This window comes from Protopterus annectens, chromosome 11.part0, assembly GCF_019279795.1.
Source record: "Protopterus annectens isolate FY-2018-M chromosome 11.part0, PAN1.0, whole genome shotgun sequence".
NCBI classification, from domain to species: domain Eukaryota; kingdom Metazoa; phylum Chordata; order Ceratodontiformes; family Protopteridae; genus Protopterus; species Protopterus annectens.
Window position 1 is genome coordinate 494,101,277 of NC_056745.1, and position 20,827 is coordinate 494,122,103.

A 20,827-nucleotide genomic window follows, 5' to 3' on the forward strand; every position below is an offset into this window, starting at 1 on the left:
CTTCAGAATAAGCTTTGCTGCAATGCCAAACTGTGTTGTTGCTTATACAACTTTAAGAATAAAACAAATTACTTAAAATTCAAAAGCACCTGGGTGGTATTTTTTCCAACTGTTTTACGTAAAAGTTTACAGAATACTTTATGCTACTCTTTGTGGTTAGTGGGAAAGCTCATACATTAGCACTGATATCTAAATTCCTACCTGTCAAGAAGCAAAAAATGAGGCTGGGCTGATAAGGCTCCGGTTACTGGGATTCCGTACTCCCATAAACTCATCAGTGCAAACGTCGCAGTCGTCAGCATCTCTCCAGTCCCAGTAAGGAATGGTGAAGTTTTCATCTCCAGTCACTTTCTGGAGCTCATGTTCCCAAAGAAGCAGGTAAGCTCTGTGCCATGGAAGGAAACCTGGCGCAATGTGCACAAAGTCTATATTTCTTCAGATACGTGATTTGTTTACGAATGTGTCCCAGGAAGAGTAGTAATGCATCCAAACAAAGAGATCATAAATGTTTATGTCCCGGGAACATTGGTGTGGTGCCCACCTCAATAACATAGTCTCTACTAGGAGTGTGCTTTGCAAGACTGACATAGGCAGGATACTTGTCCTTTTCAGCTGTAGTAAGCTGTAGTATGTTCTTTCTAACTAGTAATTTCCATTCATTGCAGGTAGACCCTGTAAAGCCAAAGAAATATTCTCCACAGTTGGGTCTCATGAAGCTTGCAGCACATTTGCAAGTCCTGTTATAAAATACTGTTGGCCATTCTTCTCCATCATCTACGCCAGCAAAGGGGAAATGGGGGCCATCAATGGCATCAGTAAGAATTATATCTTGATAGGAACCTATTCCACTGATCTTCCCACAACGGGATCCATCCCCAGCCCAGACTGGACAACATTCCTTTCTTATAAACTATCATCAGAGCTGCAAGCTCTTGGAAATTGTTTGGAAAAAGCAATCAAGGTTAGGAAAATGCAAAGTAGCAGCGCTAGATGCAGCCTCTGTTTCTTCTCTGGGCATACAAACAAGAAAGAGATGCAACCTTTCTTTAAAACTTTTTATTGCAGGAATTGCAAGTATTTTCAAATTAATATGACCATCACATGTTCAGATTATGTCAAAGGAGTTCTTCGTCAAGGGAAGCTGCTCTAGGACATTAAAGTGCAATCGGGGGCAAGTAATCGCTTTAGGGTTATTAACTGTACTTTTTTTTTTGTGGACAGTCCTACTTAGGTAGTTTTATCAAAGAAACACACACTCAATTTCCTCGTAAATGTATCATTCTAAACTTTATTAAATGAGACATATAATATGTTTAATTATAACTAAACGTCAATCAACAGCAGTTATTACTTTTACGAAAAAAATATATTAGCGGTAGGTATTTATTCTATAGCATAAAATACCATTCATTTGTGAGATGGGAATTTTTCATGCCCTCTGTAATAATTTTTTGTTCCTTATCCACTCACTTGACACACATACAGACACACCCACGCACAAAAAGCAACCGACAGACAGACAGACAGGCACAAGTCTTTAGTCATATGGGGGCTAGGAGGAGAATCATTTGATTGCAAGATGTGCATGTGTGTGTGTGTGTACCATTTTAGAAGAAATATGGCTAAGTGTATTTATATGGTAATGTGACTTTATAATTTGGAAATAATCTTCATTCTTCAAACACAGGGATACCCCTCAGCCTCTTAGCGCAAGAAATCTAGACAAAGCCTAAAATAATGGGGGTGTGGGGGGCAAAGGCCCAAAATATGAACATATTTTAGATAGTATTCTTACAGGCTTAGAAAGTTGCTAGAATAACAATCTGCGTTAGCATGCATTTTCTGAAGGGCATGAAGCCTGTAACTGAAATGTATGTCATTATTTAGTGATTTCAGTCCTCAGTGACTTGCCAGAAAACCACACATTTTATGCGGACCAGACTGAAAATGTGAGTCAAAAATATACACAGTATGATGGAGATAAGGCCAGAACTCACAAGTGACATGGCCGCCAGTGAGATTGTGTGCTAATGCTGTACAAATGATAAATTACGAGCCCCACTTGGTATAGCCTGATTGTTAAGTTAATGTTTATTACTTCATTACCTTTCTCCACAGACTATTTTTATGTAAGTATTGGATCACATTTTGTTTTCACAAAGTCCTCTGTTTATCCCAATACTGTATCACAGTCTCAGTCAAACTGAAACAATGAGTTTGAGGTTCATAATTCTCATTAGTTTTTTGTCGGCTGTGCTAGAGGGATTTGGAGTTGAAAACAAATACAATTTGGAGAGCTGTATACAACTTTCTACAAAGGCAAGTAATAAAGATAATCTTTTCAAAGTTATTGAAATGAGTATTAACGCATACACTGAAAATGAATATAACTATATTTGGTATATTTTCAGCGATTATAAAAATACAAAACAGACTCGAGATGTTAAGTTTCTAGTCAAATTAATCCCATCTCTATATTGCAGTGTGCACAGGTATACACACAAATGCATATTCACACACGAATACCAGTACAAGTGGGACTAACCTGGTCATCTAAGCCTAAATAAATAAATAAAATCAAACACATCTTATTGAAGCTATATGAGAAAGATAATAATTATCATGCAAATAATGTTCATATTTACTTAGAAAACACTTTCAGATCTTATTAAAATATATAATAGTTCTCAACGTCTTTGTTCAAGAATTCAGGACACCCCCCTCAACTATTTCTATTTATTTAGAATTTGTTTACCAATGTATTGCACTAATCTCAATGGACCAATTTTAGGCTCAGTCTAAGAGTACAGTGTAAGATTCTATTATCTGGCTTCACCGACTGACTGTAATCTTCAGTGATTTATCAGAAAAGGGCTGAAATATGAAACAAAATTTGGGACACTTCAGAGTCGTGACTTATATGCTAGTTAAAACTAAGCCATTGTCTACGAATGTGTTTGTAATTATTATTTTCTGTCTAGCTGACTATGAATAAATGCATTTTGCCAGTGACTGTACTGTGCATTTCATTCACGTTTTGGAGAAAAATAGATAAAAAAAATCACAAAATGAATGCAAAATCATTATTTACATTTGTGTTTGTCTACTGCAAGTGGGCATAAAACCGCAGGAGAAAATTTGTGCCCACAGTGTCAAGCAAGTGACTTCTAAGGTACATGTTCTCCTACACAGTAACATAATGAACTCCTCTCAAGACACAGAAAAACAATTTGAAACACACCCATACAGAAAAGAGTAATGTTTTCACCGTTTATTAGGAGTAATGTAAACCACGTACCCTTTTATTAAATTTGTATAATATATCTTGTTTACACATTCCCCCGATATAAACAATTTTAAATGAATATAAGTAATTCATTCGCTGCAGTTTTAAACATACACCCCATCATTCTGTATACAGATAAGTGGTACATTCCTTTTATTTTTATTTATTTATTTTACATTTTTTGACCGGGCTAGTCTAGCTGGATATATGTCCATTTTTAGTAGAGGCCCGGGGAGAAAAGCTCCAAAGTATTAATACATAGTTTAATAAAAAGTAACAATAAAAGTAATAACAGGAACATGTATTTTTTTTTTTTTTTTTTTTTTTTTTAAGAATTGGGAGATTTATAACACAAATGTCTTACACATATGTGAAATATACAAACCCACATACTATGTGATGTGCATAACACAATACTCTTTCCAATATAATATAATCTAAAAACATTAATGTATGAGATGAAGATAAAGTGTGAAAGGAGGTGAAGGAAAGATGGGAAAGGTATCAGAGATAGTATTGGTTAGGATTTTGCTATTTCTAATCCAGTACAGCATAGATACAGTTAACTAATAACATTATTTATTGTAAAAAAAAAAAAAAAAAAAAAAACAGACATATTTGGGCCTCCTTCCTTCTAGAGGTTAGCCTCATGGACTGACAAAATGGTAGTCTTTCTTTTACTTGCCTGTAACTATGATGATAGCACTAGACTTCAAAGATATGCATGTAATTTGCTGGTTGTTCAATATATCTTCATTCCAGTGTATGTAGACTGTAATGTCACTAAGGATTATTATTTTATGTCTAGCTAACTATGAATAAATGCATTTTGCCAGTGGCTGTGCTGTGCAATTCATTCACGTTTTGAATGTATATATCGGTGCGTGTGTGTGATACCTCACAACTGGTTAGAGTAAGAAATCTGGACAAATGCTAACATAATGGGAGGACAAAGGACAAAAATAGGGATGTATTTTAAATATTGCTCATATAAACTTTGAAAGGTGCTAGAATAACAGGTTTTATGTTATGATGTATTTTCTGAGGGATATACAGTGTGCATCTGAAATGTGTGTCATTATTTAGTAGCTTCAGTAGTCAATGATTTGCCAGAGAATCACAAATTTCATGAGAAACAGACCAAAAATATGAGGCAAACATCTGGACAGTCGAGAGATATGGTGTGTGTGTGTGTGTGTGTGTGTGTGTGTGTGTGTGTGTGTGTGTGTGTGTGTGTGTGTGTGTGTATGTTTGTTTCTGTGGGATGTCCTTTATAATACCAAGGGCAGTAGTTTACCATTGGTTTTACAGGTATCCTCCTATCCCTCAGTTACTCAGTTCACATGGTATTAAATCCAAACACTGATGTGGCATTTAACTGTGTTAAAGTAGTCACAGTATGACCACTATAAATACTATAAATACTCATTTGTCAGACATTTTATAGTTTTGGTCTTGAAAGTGTTCTTTTCCTTGTTTAAATTAACTAAGTTATCAAGTGAATTGTGTATATCCCTACTACAATCACAGCAGGAGTGCAATATTCAATTGTGTTGCCCAATTGGTCAAGAAGGTGCAAAAATGAAAAAGGATAATAAAGGGAATAGATGCCACTGGGTATAAAACATATTTTCATTCTTTTTATTCTTGTTCTTCTCTCTTCCTGATTCTTTCTTGCACATTTGCAAGTCCTGTTATAAAATACTGTTGGCCATTCTTCTCCATCATCTACGCCAGCAAAGGGGAAATGGGGCCATCAATGGCATCAGTAAGAATTATATCTTGATAGGAACCTATTCCACTGATCTTCCCACAACGGGATCCATCCCCAGCCCAGACTGGACAACATTCCTTTCTTATAAACTATCATCAGAGCTGCAAGCTCTTGGAAATTGTTTGGAAAAAGCAATCAAGGTTAGGTAAATGCAAAGTAGCAGCGCTAGATGCAGCCTCTGTTTCTTCTCTGGCATACAAACAAGAAAGAGATGCAACCTTTCTTTAAAACTTTTTATTGCAGGAATTGCAAGTATTTTCAAATTAATATGACCATCACATGTTCAAATTATGTCAAAGGAGTTCTTCGTCAAGGAAGCTGCTCTAGGACATTAAAGTGCAATCGGGGCAAGTAATCGCTTTAGGGTTATTAACTGTACTTTTTTTTTTTTTGTGGACAGTCCTACTTAGGTAGTTTTATCAAAGAAACACACACTCAATTTCCTCGTAAATGTATCATTCTAAACTTTATTAAATGAGACATATAATATGTTTAATTATAACTAAACGTCAATCAACAGCAGTTATTACTTTTACGAAAAAAATATATTAGCGGTAGGTATTTATTCTATAGCATAAAATACCATTCATTTGTGAGATGGGAATTTTTCATGCCCTCTGTAATAATTTTTTGTTCCTTATCCACTCACTTGACACACATACAGACACACCCACGCACAAAAAGCAACCGACAGACAGACAGACAGGCACAAGTCTTTAGTCATATGGGGGCTAGGAGGAGAATCATTTGATTGCAAGATGTGCATGTGTGTGTGTGTGTACCATTTTAGAAGAAATATGGCTAAGTGTATTTATATGGTACGTGTGACTTTATAATTTGGAAATAATCTTCATTCTTCAAACACAGGGATACCCCTCAGCCTCTTAGCGCAAGAAATCTAGACAAAGCCTAAAATAATGGGGGTGTGGGGGGCAAAGGCCCAAAATATGAACATATTTTAGATAGTATTCTTACAGGCTTAGAAAGTTGCTAGAATAACAATCTGCGTTAGCATGCATTTTCTGAAGGGCATGAAGCCTGTAACTGAAATGTATGTCATTATTTAGTGATTTCAGTCCTCAGTGACTTGCCAGAAAACCACACATTTTATGCGGACCAGACTGAAAATGTGAGTCAAAAAATATACACAGTATGATGGAGATAAGGCCAGAACTCACAAGTGACATGGCCGCCAGTGAGATTGTGTGCTAATGCTGTACAAATGATAAATTACGAGCCCCACTTGGTATAGCCTGATTGTTAAGTTAATGTTTATTACTTCATTACCTTTCTCCACAGACTATTTTATGTAAGTATTGGATCACATTTTGTTTTCACAAAGTCCTCTGTTTATCCCAATACTGTATCACAGTCTCAGTCAAACTGAAACAATGAGTTTGAGGTTCATAATTCTCATTAGTTTTTTGTCGGCTGTGCTAGAGGGATTTGGAGTTGAAAACAAATACAATTTGGAGAGCTGTATACAACTTTCTACAAAGGCAAGTAATAAAGATAATCTTTTCAAAGTTATTGAAATGAGTATTAACGCATACACTGAAAATGAATATAACTATATTTGGTATATTTTCAGCGATTATAAAAAAATACAAAACAGACTCGAGATGTTAAGTTTCTAGTCAAATTAATCCCATCTCTATATTGCAGTGTGCACAGGTATACACACAAATGCATATTCACACACGAATACCAGTACAAGTGGGACTAACCTGGTCATCTAAGCCTAAATAAATAAATAAAATCAAACACATCTTATTGAAGCTATATGAGAAAGATAATAATTATCATGCAAATAATGTTCATATTTACTTAGAAAACACTTTCAGATCTTATTAAAATATATAATAGTTCTCAACGTCTTTGTTCAAGAATTCAGGACACCCCCCTCAACTATTTCTATTTATTTAGAATTTGTTTACCAATGTATTGCACTAATCTCAATGGACCAATTTTAGGCTCAGTCTAAGAGTACAGTGTAAAATTCTATTATCTGGCTTCACCGACTGACTGTAATCTTCAGTGATTTATCAGAAAAGGGCTGAAATATGAAACAAAATTTGGGACACTTCAGAGTCGTGACTTATATGCTAGTTAAAACTAAGCCATTGTCTACGAATGTGTTTGTAATTATTATTTTCTGTCTAGCTGACTATGAATAAATGCATTTTGCCAGTGACTGTACTGTGCATTTCATTCACGTTTTGGAGAAAAATAGATAAAAAAAATCACAAAATGAATGCAAAATCATTATTTACATTTGTGTTTGTCTACTGCAAGTGGGCATAAAACCGCAGGAGAAAATTTGTGCCCACAGTGTCAAGCAAGTGACTTCTAAGGTACATGTTCTCCTACACAGTAACATAATGAACTCCTCTCAAGACACAGAAAAACAATTTGAAACACACCCATACAGAAAAGAGTAATGTTTTCACCGTTTATTAGGAGTAATGTAAACCACGTACCCTTTTATTAAATTTGTATAATATATCTTGTTTACACATTCCCCCGATATAAACAATTTTAAATGAATATAAGTAATTCATTCGCTGCAGTTTTAAACATACACCCCATCATTCTGTATACAGATAAGTGGTACATTCCTTTTATTTTTATTTATTTATTTTACATTTTTTGACCGGGCTAGTCTAGCTGGATATATGTCCATTTTTAGTAGAGGCCCGGGGAGAAAAGCTCCAAAGTATTAATACATAGTTTAATAAAAAGTAACAATAAAAGTAATAACAGGAACATGTATTTTTTTTTTTTTTTTTTTTTTTTTTAAGAATTGGGAGATTTATAACACAAATGTCTTACACATATGTGAAATATACAAACCCACATACTATGTGATGTGCATAACACAATACTCTTTCCAATATAATATAATCTAAAAACATTAATGTATGAGATGAAGATAAAGTGTGAAAGGAGGTGAAGGAAAGATGGGAAAGGTATCAGAGATAGTATTGGTTAGGATTTTGCTATTTCTAATCCAGTACAGCATAGATACAGTTAACTAATAACATTATTTATTGTAAAAAAAACAAAACAGACATATTTGGGCCTCCTTCCTTCTAGAGGTTAGCCTCATGGACTGACAAAATGGTAGTCTTTCTTTTACTTGCCTGTAACTATGATGATAGCACTAGACTTCAAAGATATGCATGTAATTTGCTGGTTGTTCAATATATCTTCATTCCAGTGTATGTAGACTGTAATGTCACTAAGGATTATTATTTTATGTCTAGCTAACTATGAATAAATGCATTTTGCCAGTGGCTGTGCTGTGCAATTCATTCACGTTTTGAATGTATATATCGGTGCGTGTGTGTGATACCTCACAACTGGTTAGAGTAAGAAATCTGGACAAATGCTAACATAATGGGAGGACAAAGGACAAAAAATAGGGATGTATTTTAAATATTGCTCATATAAACTTTGAAAGGTGCTAGAATAACAGGTTTTATGTTATGATGTATTTTCTGAGGGATATACAGTGTGCATCTGAAATGTGTGTCATTATTTAGTAGCTTCAGTAGTCAATGATTTGCCAGAGAATCACAAATTTCATGAGAAACAGACCAAAAATATGAGGCAAACATCTGGACAGTCGAGAGATATGGTGTGTGTGTGTGTGTGTGTGTGTGTGTGTGTGTGTGTGTGTGTGTGTGTGTGTGTGTGTGTGTGTGTGTGTTTGTTTCTGTGGGGATGTCCTTTATAATACCAAGGGCAGTAGTTTACCATTGGTTTTACAGGTATCCTCCTATCCCTCAGTTACTCAGTTCACATGGTATTAAATCCAAACACTGATGTGGCATTTAACTGTGTTAAAGTAGTCACAGTATGACCACTATAAATACTATAAATACTCATTTGTCAGACATTTTATAGTTTTGGTCTTGAAAGTGTTCTTTTCCTTGTTTAAATTAACTAAGTTATCAAGTGAATTGTGTATATCCCTACTACAATCACAGCAGGAGTGCAATATTCAATTGTGTTGCCCAATTGGTCAAGAAGGTGCAAAAATGAAAAAAGGATAATAAAGGGAATAGATGCCACTGGGTATAAAACATATTTTCATTCTTTTTTTATTCTTGTTCTTCTCTCTTTCCTGATTCTTTCTCTCTCTTCTTCTGCTCTCCTTATCACTGTTACTGTACTGCTTTTTCTCTGTTTAATAACTCCAGTATATTTAAATCGTATACACAGCAACAATTACATGTTCCATTTGTTGTAAAACTTTGCCGGTTTGATGTAACAGTTTTTCAGTTATGTAACTGTTTTATATCTGTTTGAGACTTGAGTGCATTGATGATATGGCCGATTCTGGCACCCAACAAACAACTAACCGTGACTTTCTTCTTATCCAGCCTGGTGAGGGGCACATCTGTGTGTCTCACAATGGAGTCTCCTATGACTAATAAGATGGGTTTATGTTTAGGCCTTAGTGGCTGTGCAACACATGTGTGAGTACTATGTGTGGTGTGGTGGGCTGTGTAGTTTGCATACATTTATGCCTCGGAAGTCTCTTTTGTTTGGGTATACTTTTGTTGAGGGCCTACGCATATGTGGGAGTGTGTGGTGTAGGTTTGGGTGGTGTTTGAGCTGTGGTATTCATGTTGCCAACATTCTCAGTGCCAGATATACTGGTCTGTGGGGGAGAGCACAATGACACTAGGTGCTTGACATATTTACATCTCTTACAAATTATGTTCCTAGGTGGTAGTAGTAGAGGGTTGTCCAAGTACACCAGGCAGTTGCTACACTACAACAAAGACCACCTGCACGGACAGAAACTGCACGGCACTAAAAAATGAATAAAACCACAAAAATAGCCAGCATGGTGGAGAAACCTGCATTTAATACAGTTACTACACTGTCTCAGGATGCCCATACTGATCAGACTGGCAGGAGAAAATGTAAGAAATTGTCCATCCATATTTGTCAGAAACTGAAAAAGCAAAGAGGGTAAAGGGAGGAAGGTCTAAGAGTAGTGCTACTAGATGATAACACAAGTGCTACTAAGGGAAAACTTGAAGATGGGATATCTCAAAAGGGTTAAAAACAATTCATGTGTCTTTCCACACGTGATGTCAGAGCTTATTAAGGTAATCTTTTCACAACCACCAAACCCAGTGTCTCACTTTCCTGCTTTCATCCAGTAGTCAACTAACCAGACTGTACCCCCCCCCCTTTGCAAATTCCTGGATCCGCCAGTGCATTGTACATTACACCACCTGTGTACCTATGTCTGTCTGCAGGGTGACAGCCTGCAGTCTCAGTGGTCTGTGGGTGAGTGGATTATGTACTGTTGCAGCCTTGGTCTGGTGCCATCTGACAGCTGTTGTGATGTGTATGTGCAGATGAACCCTGCATTCAGGGGTATGTGGGAACATTTGTACATCCCCGCCCATATCTATATCAATGTGTATAACAGGGTTGTCTCATTAAATGTAGCTGTGTATCAATAATGTAAATGTGTTATGTAGAAGTATGTGGGGAGTCTATGTATCATTGTACTTTATATAGCTATATATATACTTCTTGTTATCATATATATATATATATATATATATATATATATATATATATATATAAATATGTGCCACATATTGATAGAGACACTAATCAAGCATGAGGGGGATAGGGAGAGACAGATACATATACATAGCTGTATGTCTGCACAGACATATTTCTACATAGCAGGTCTTTGTGCTGGTAGAGACAACAGACTTGGACTCAAGTTAGCTAAGTGTAGGAACATGCCCAGTGTGATTGTCGGTACTTACAAGGTGACTCCAGGCCAGAGCTACCTGTACTCCATTCTCGGATTATTGTGTGGTGCAGGTCATTGGCTGCTGCACCTGTTACCACAGTACTGCAGTTGCCTGATATTGTCCAAGGCATTCCCTGGCTGTTTGCTGACATTAATATGTGACTGAAACTTCAGAACTGTAGAGAGCTTCACAGACTGTCCAGATGCTTACCGCATATTTTTGGCCCATTTCACATAACATTATTGTTTTCTGGCAAACTAGTGGCAAATCAGTCAAGACTGCAGTAAATTAATTATGACAGATATTTGAGTTTCAGACTCCATGCACAACAGGAAAGTCATGTGAATGCAGGGCCTGTTACTCTAGCCACATTCTACATTCGTAGGAGCAAATATTTAAAACCTTTCCCAAGTTGTGGGCCTTGGTCCCACTTTTATTCACTTTATTTGGCCACATTTCCAGTTGTAAGAATTTGAGAGGTATGATGTGACTGGTGTACATGGTGAAACACCACACACAGGGTGACAGTCTGCATACCTCTCCCTGTGCATGTTTTTTTGCAAAATGTCCAGCATTTTGCCCCATATGTCTGCTGTGTTCCTCATACATTTGTGGTTTTCTGGTGCTATACTGTACATTGGTCACTGAGTTGTTGTACCTACTGACACATTTAACTGATGGCCTTTACATCTTGCAGCTAATCTGACCTGTTGCAGCCTGCTGTTATACTAGCCACCTGCTAGGTTACTCAGACCATGTATAATATTGGTCTGTAGGTATGACCCTTTGTGCCCCCATTCACTCTGGCTTTGTCCAGCTTTCTTGCAGTAACAGATTGAGGGGTTATGACAGTCTATTGGACTACCACCATATGAGTACCTCAAATGCAAAAGATGTTGGATGCTGCTAGATTCGAAACATCAGCACCATCACACATGCTACTGTCCCTGGCCCACTGAGCCACACCGGCCACCAGACAGAAAGGATTCCTCACTCACACTATCAACAAGATAGAGGAATTCACTGGTCTGCTGGTATATCATTGCAGACTCACTGTTACAGCAGTTGTATGGCAACACTGATGTATTTAGGGTGGGGGACAACCAGCCTATGCTCTAATGGCATAGACAGTCATGCAACTGTCCTGTGACCCCACTGTTTGGCATCTCCCTGGCCTACTGTCGTGCTGTTTTGAGCCATTTGGCTGAGTGGCTATTATGGGGCACATACTAGTGAACAGAGTGTTGTGGTGACTTAGGCACTGGTGGGTGTGTGTGTGTATCCCTTCTCTTTTCTGATCCTGTTGCAGCTGTTTCCACAGGATGATATTGTGTAGCATGGCACATACTGTGAACATCTGTGCACATGTGGCTGTAGAGTGCTGCAAGGCTCCACCAGATATATCGAACCACTGGAACCATGACTTCAGCAGCCCAAACACTTGCTCTATGATGTTCCTGGATTGTGCGTGTGCCTCATTATGGCATTCTTCAGTGGGTGGGTGTGCATTTCTGATGGGTGTCATCATCCATGGTTCCAGTGCGTAGCCAGCATCCCCAAGCAAATGGCCTTGTGGGATGTTCCCCCCTAGCAAACATCTGGTACAGCTGTGATGAGTGCCAGATATGGTAGTCGTGATAACTGCCAGGGCTGCCAGCACACACATTCATGATAATGCCCTGGGCATTGCACATGACCTGGCAGTTGATGGAATGGTACCCCTTGCGGTTGACGTAGACTCTACCCTCTTCACTGGGTGGTGCCTTGATGTGTACAAAGCTTAGCAGTCACCAGATACCCCCCCCTACTGAGCAGAGTGGTGTGCCACACAAACAGGTGCCACTGAGCTCCAATGAGCTTAAATGTTTGCAGATACACCCCATTTTGATGTCAGGTACCTCTTCTGTGGACACCAACACAGTTCCGAGCCTACATGGATGGGATCTGTGGACACAGATACCCATTTGTGCTATCCAGTAACTCCAGCTCATTTGCATACAGATCAGTGCACAGTACCCGGTAACTACATAGATTCAGGCCCTGCCTCATTAGCAACCACAGTAGTCCTATATTGTACATACTCCACACAGGGTCATCTAATGCATTAATGTCACATACTCACAAAGTCTGGTGTTTGCAATATATTTTTCTTCCATAACAGTATGTTTGGGTAAGGCAGAGCGCCGTGCAAACATACCCATGGTATTAAAAAAATTATTTTACATTATTTTCAATATGGTTTTTGGACATGCAGTTGTTACTTTTGCACATATCTGTGTCCTCTATACTAATTCTGCCACTGCAACTACACTTTTACAGCCCTGGTGTCATTTGTACTTCCTGTACACGGAATTTTTCCATGTACATTACGGACACCAACACAGAGTCTGCACGACTACCTGTCTGCTTGTTGGATTGCTCTACCTGCCTCATTTGCATACATTTCACCTGCTTATGAGGTGATTTGCATGCCATGGACACTTCCGTGTTCACACGCTCATGCACACCCCTCGGCTCCCTTTACAGGATCACATATCTGCTTACTTCCGTGTAAGCACCGTGCCACTACGACTACACTGCAAATAAGTTCATGTAGGCTTTATTAAATTCCCTGAATGTCTTTCATTCTAAAATAACATCAATTCTCAACACTCTACAACTTTTTACATTAAATATCTATCTATGTATCTATCTATCTATCTATCCATCTATATTTCTATATATCTATCTATCTACTCATTTGTTTATTTATTTTGGATTTGACCATGGAGCTCATCACATTACTTAGTTGAACACAAAACCATTCTGGCTGCTTACAGCCAAAGGGAATGGGGGCAAGATTCAAGCAATAATGTGCCATCATTAGGCACAACAACTTATCTAAAACTTCCATATTATATGATAAGTATAGTATAGCAATTATATTGCAATAAAAATCCCTTAAGCAAGATCTAAGAAAAAATGTTTCACAAAAATGCTTCCTTTTCTTACCATCAGCTATTCATACAAGAAATCACCCAATACAAGTTAAACAGCACACAGAAAAAAAAAACGTATTATGGTATAGTAGATGTGCTTTAAGGAGGAGAAGTGTGGTGTACTGTAAATACACACAGCATGGCAGATGGTGCACCCTACTTAGGCATAACACAGTAGGCTACTGGTAAGTGTTTGTGTGTGTGTGTGTGTGTGTGTGTGTGTGTGTGTGTATATATATATATATATATATATATATATATATATATATATATATATATATATATTGGTCCCTATCAGTTGATCAAGTTTTCAGAAACTCAAACTCCGTATGGTCGAGACCATATGATCGAGGTTTTGAAAACTAAGCTTTTGAATGGACATCACAGTACAATGAGGATCAGGAAATTTACTCTTTTCCTCACTGTAGTAAGAACTCAGAGTTGGTATATATAATTTGCAGGAGGTGTGGGGGTACAGGGGGGCTTGCTCCCCTGCAAAAATGTAGAAAAGGTAGATTTTTGTGTGTTTTTTGTTTTGCTTTTTGATGTTTGAGTTTTTGGAAACTCAATCTTATGGTCTCAATATTTTTTTCGAGTTTCCGAAAAGTTGATCATCTGACATACACCCATTTGTACACATATGTGCTTTCATACATATATACATGTATATGAGCTGGTAGAATTAAACATTTCATCTAGTTTACCAGCTTGTTGCAGTTACCTGCTGGTAGCTGCCACCCCCTGCCTTTATCCCTCCTCTTTGTTTTGAACTGTCCAAATTTTCACAGAATGTCCAGATTTTTGCCTCATATTTTTGGTCTGGCGGCTGAGTCCACAGTGATTTTTGCCTTTCCCTTCCAGTCTGACAGCTCAATCCAGAGTGTTCTTTGCCATTCCCACCTAGTCTGGCAGCTCAGTCCACCTCTCCATCATGTTTTTGGTTCAGCTACTATGTGGAAAAAGACAACATACCAGCATGTTCAATAATATTTGCACACATGCCTGAAACAGTATGTTTAGAGTGCATTGTCAGAGCAGCACTCCTTTTACAGCTGACTTGTGGCAGTGCTGTTGCTGCTACATGATGTGTACCTGCAGTCCTTGTATGCATTCTAGATACATGATACTATGCATTTAGAACCCTGGCTATGCCTTGCACAAATCCATTTATTCACTCCTTCTCTGATAACTATTTCCCATTTAGTGCATTAGGGAGCCAGGGCCTACCCCATAGACCAAATAAAATCTGTGAGGATCTGTATTCACTACTTAGTTGGTAACTTTGTTTTTGTGAATGGATTAAAGCTGGCATTGTTTTTCCCACCATCAGTTACCTCACAAAAGCTAGATATGACCTATATATTGCTTCCCTCCAGCAATGACCTAACAACAAATGACTATGGGTTGCACAATCTTATTATTAAACATTAATATAAAATAGCATGGTTTGCCTTGAGTGTTTTATTGTATGAGAGTTGTAAAAACAAAGATTAGTCATATGCTGAAAGTCAAGGATCAATAATATTTGATTAATGTTTGCCTTTAAGCTTATTTTAATCTATGTAATCTCTAAATGGCCATTTATTAATTAAACAATGAAGTGCAGTTCCACTGCAAGGATATTCAGAACAGACGTTTAAGAGCTGCACAAGCTAACCAGAGCACAATCAGCTGAAATGGGTTGTCAGACTAAGAATAATGTTCACTGACATTTTGCATAATACACAAAGGACTTTTGCAAGGTTAGCAGCAAAAAGCAAAGTGGAGGCAATTCATAGACACTAGTTACTTACATGCTCAATGGTTTGCACAGCACAATATGAGCAGTGCAAGCAAATTAATACATAATGATATGAAAATTATGCTGCAAAACTAAATGACTGAATAATGAAATAGGAATGGATGGAATAAAAAATGTTGCTATTCATAGATGTCAGCAAAGATAATGGGCCAGATTCCAAAAGAGCTGCTTTCAGTGTGACTCACTTCAATGTAAGGCCTACCTATAAATAGGGTTACTACAAGGACCAGATTGCAAAACACCTGCTGTCCTGGGAGCAAGTCTTTTTGAAAAGGGCCAATATATCACTTTTTCTGCTTTCATTATACATTGGTAGGGCACTCTAAAAAGACCAGACATGTATCAATCAGTTTGCATTCATCAGCACTTAGCTGCCTTAGGCCCACTTATTGTGACCTAAGAAACAGGATGCAGAAGCATTACAGTGATCACTTCCCATACCCTGATAATGGAGGAGAATGTAGCAATATATAGGGTGGATGCAGACATTCTGGAAAGCCTAGTAGATGTATTTTTTTCACATGCTGTATCTCTAAGGATTCATGGTCTTCTAATACCATTCAGTGACCTACATAGGACACTGGGTGTTTTGCAGGAATCTGCCTCAAGAATATGCAATAAGTTCCTCAATATTATGTTGCTGTAAGTAGGTTCTCCAGGACTACAGAGGAATGAGATGGATAACTATAACATCACATAGTTTCCTTACTGAGTGCCATTGATTCCACTAATGTAGCAGTAAAGGTCTAAACTGGTCCATAATCACAAAGAATATCATTAGGAAAGGCTACTACATCACATATGGCTTATGCCTTACTTGTACATTCAGTTTCCGTGTGTAGATTTCCCATAGGGCCATATAGCTGGTAAGTGCTGGCACACTGCATAGGAGCATCCAGACACATACATACACTATCCATATAGATAATTCCCCAAAAAATATCTGTACATTCAGATTTGCAGGTGTTGCCGGCTATCCCTTGAACCACGTCTGATGACACCTGTGTGCAACAATGAAGTGTGGCAGAGATACAATGTAGCACTCTCCACAGCCAGGTAAGGAATGTAGCTGACTGGGTGTTTAGAATAATGAAACCATGTTTCCATTGCCCTGATACTTCCAGTAGAAAATTAGATTACTCCCCAAAGAAACCCAGGAAAATGGTAGCAGTATATGTTATGTTGCATAATATGAATTTACAGAAGCAAGAGAATTACCTGTAGTATTTGTGCTTACTACAGCATTCACCGCACAACTTAGTAGCTGAAGGCATTAACACATATTAAAAGCTGACAAAAGCACAATCACTATGAGAACATCCCTAGGCAGCAAAGGCAATAATACATGGTAGTGCTGGAAGGCGGCAGTCTCTTTTCAATAACTACAGGCCATGATCTTCCCAAAAGTGACACTGTTACACAGCTTAAACATATGTGCAGTGTTCCCATCAGCTTTATACTAGTCAATATGTGGCCTGGTGCCACTGTGCATCAGACATCTCTTCAGTACAACAAAGGACATAGGCTGTCATGGTCATATTTGTCAAAATGTACACAGGGAACAAGGAGCAACGTAACATTAGGCTGTGCATCACACAGTTTACAGATGAGGGTTGTGTTAGATGACCTCATAAAGATTGTCATAGATTATTTCATCCTGTAACAAAGACAGGATGATTCTATGTGACCTCAAGTTGCTATTACCAGATCACATGTGGCATGAGAAGCCACAGTTGGGGGTTCTCTATAGCATGGTGGTGTGGCAATTTGGGACCTGAACCTAACTTGAGCTTGTTACTGAGGAGTTTCTCTCCTGTAGATAGTTATTCACTGCTACCCAAGATGATGGATTTTCTGACATTTCCAGATGCAGCAGTTGCAGATGCCACTTACAAGCTAACACATGCAACCACCAGGTGTTTCTACCCTTCTAAATTCATGCATAGCATTGACAGCATGGTGTGACATGATGGAACTGGGAAGCTTACTCTTCCAGTTAATGATGAAGCAATGTGTCCCACCATATACCTCAGCTGATAACATGTCATTACATCTGAGCTCCACGTCTGCATGGAGCTTACAGTAGTGCTTGGCAGAACACTCACAAATGCCATGCAAAACACTTCCAGCTACATGACAGACTGTGTGGCAGAAAACTGTGACTGGATGGTTTTCCTGTATATTGGCAGATTTTTCCCCAGTGCTGCATGGATATCAGGGAACAACTGTGAATGGTGACAACTTTTGGTACTCCTGAATGGCTGCATATCATAGGGTTGTCTATGGATAAGGTAGTGTACACCTCAGAAGCTGCTGTTCCAGGTACAGAAAGAGCAGTGATGAGTCTATTGGCCATGCACATTACCTCCCTCACAGGTGATTGTGTGTGCTATATCAGTGCAGGATGGTCTGGTGAGCATGTCTATCTGTGTATGCATCCTCTGTAGAGGGTAGATCACCACCCAGAAGTAAGACTGACACAATTGCTACCATTCACTCAGGCATATCATCTTTTGTCCTGGCATCATCATCAAACACTGCACAACTATCAGCTGCTACTCCAACTTCACCTAATACTTGCCCAACACTGCCTACACCTGTGAATACATAGCAGACTGAACACCATAGTGAACACATTAACATATTCTACAAGGGCTGTCTTGTTGTGACATGCAAGGTGAGGCTATTCTTGTAAAATCCATATTACCCAAGCTATCAGTGACCTCAGTTCAGATGGAGCTTCAGTCACTAATAATGTTGCCTCTGGGGAAAGGATAAAGTAAGTGGTGGCCAGTTCTTCTATCCCTAGAAATGGAGACTTTGGAAAGAATTGCTTCCTTTGTGACCTCTGCTGGAAACCAGAATCCTTATGGACAGCCTACTTGGGGGGCTGGCAAGATGTCCTGAGATTAATACACGTTACTCCCCAAGCTAAGGATTCTGATTGGCTCCACATACACAATGGCTCTCACTGCCATTTTCTGTACCACCCTATCAAATCTCTTGCTCCCCAAATGCTAACAGTAGTCAGGGCAGCCACCCGGTAATAGGGCTATGTTCAGGGTAGTCTGATAAGGAGCAGTTCAGGTATAAAGGGTGTGCAGGGTGTGTGGGCCTGGTAATGGGGGGAGGGGACAGTTAGAGAGCTAAGCAGTCCAGTAAGGAAGAAATACAAAAAAAATCTTTATTACTGAACCTTATGTCTTCTGTTGCACAATCCTTTTTGCAGTCCAGATGTGACTAGGAAATAAATTGGATACCAAAATAGCTGGATATGGCTCTATCTTCAAACATATTAAGTGAATATGTACACCACTCTGCATTTAGGTACTAAAAAGTATTAGGTGTAAAGAGCTAGAACATGCCTACTGCTATAATAGCTCTGCACTGTTATAATGGAAAACATATGCCTTACCAATATAATCCTGCCATATTCTACTTGAAAATCTCTCAAAACTCCACAGCATACTATGATCCATGAAATGGCTGCAGACAACATGGTGCAAGGGCACAAAAATACTGCTGTTTTATACCCTGTTCGCATACTACACAGACAAATGCAACACCTTAGCATGAATGTCTATGTATCACATTGCCTCACTTTCATGCTGTAAAGCCTTTGATGTGCAGCATGTGCATGGAAGCCTTGGTACACTCAGTGAGTTGTAAAGATAGTGCATGATGGAAATATGTGTATGAACATCGTAGTACTAAGACCAATACTGTTGTACAGCATGTGATTTTTAAATGCAGATGTAAACATGAACGGTGCAGTGGTGCAGCAGTAGCATTGTCTCCTCACAACAAGAGGTTCTCCAATTCAGTTCCTCAGCTGAAGTGCCTTCTGTGCAGACTCTGTATGTCTTCCCTGCATTCACGTGAGTTTTCTCCGGGTACTCCAGGTTCCTCCCATGTTACAAAGACATGTGTCTGGAGCATTTTTCCCTGGGCCTCTGCTGAAAATTGGCAGTGTTCCAAGTCAGAGTTTCCTGGTAAACAAATGTTAAATAAACACATCTGCCATTTTGCTATAGCATTTTTATATTTGGCAAAGTTGCAAGGTGGTGATGGTTGAAAGCACCAAGACGCAAAGATCACAGGGGCTTCAGGTAGTGACTTCTGGGTCACTGTGATGGCCTCTTCAAAAAGGTGAATGCCTGGCATGAATTGGGCTAGAAATTCAGTAGGGTTACAAATATTCCAAGGTATGTATAACAAAGCAGATATGGTTACGGTGACCTCAGTCATTTTCAGCCTACTGTACTGCAGTAGAGAGATGCAGAGCTCCAATGACATTATCTGGACATGTACTGTAAAGTGTTAGTTACTGTTTAAATAGTTCTACTCTCTCCTTGCTCAGGTACAACTTTTCTAATTTTATTGTATTCTCTTATATCTTGTAGTTCATGAAGAGATATATCTTATTAGGCTAGGGTGTCACAGGTGCATGACAGACCAGTGACAGGACAGGATGTGTAGGCTTAGTGTGAGCTTTAAAGTTCACTGTATTTCAAAGACATGTAACATGTATGGTGACTTTATCATTTATTTTCCTCTATGTGGGTCTACCTAATGAAGAAGAAGCCCAGACTGGTCCAGCAACCCTGACACTGATGTGGTTAGTGTGGGATCAGAACCTGGGGATGTGTCTGCCTTTCTACAAAGGGTGAAAAACCCTCTCAGGTGGGTGACCATGTCCCACCTCTGTTGTCCAACCACAACTGCAACAGGTGGATGGAATGGGGGTGACTGTAGGGTGGCCAAGAGCATTGACCATATTGAATGCCTTCTGCAGTAGACAGCAGATTCACCTGAGGAATAGGCCCCACCATCAGGACAACAGATAGATGCAGAACATGTCCCAGCATTTCCTGGGAGTAAACAGGCTGGTGATGGCTGTCAACATGTTGCTATCCCAAATGTTCAGGCAACCCACTTCTAGCCAGCTCTCCACCCAATCCTTTGGCTGGTGTGCCCCTGTCCTTGTATATCATGCCCGACCTATTTATATGGCTCAACCCTCCCATCATCATTTGATTACCCTCAATATTTATGTCTCTTGTCATCCCATTTTTTTGTGCTCTCAGTATTTATGCCTCTTCTCATCCCATTCTTATGTGCCCTCTGTATTTATGTCCTTGTCATCCCATTCTTATATGCCCTCAGTATTTATGTCCCTTTTCATCCCATTCT

At 38.7% G+C, this 20,827-nt stretch overlaps 1 pseudogene; it reads right to left on the reverse strand.

Annotated features, from left to right (window-relative positions):
- Positions 1-204: 204 nt before the first annotated feature.
- Positions 205-20,827, reverse strand: part of LOC122814961 — a 170,721-nt pseudogene continuing 150,098 nt past the window's right edge.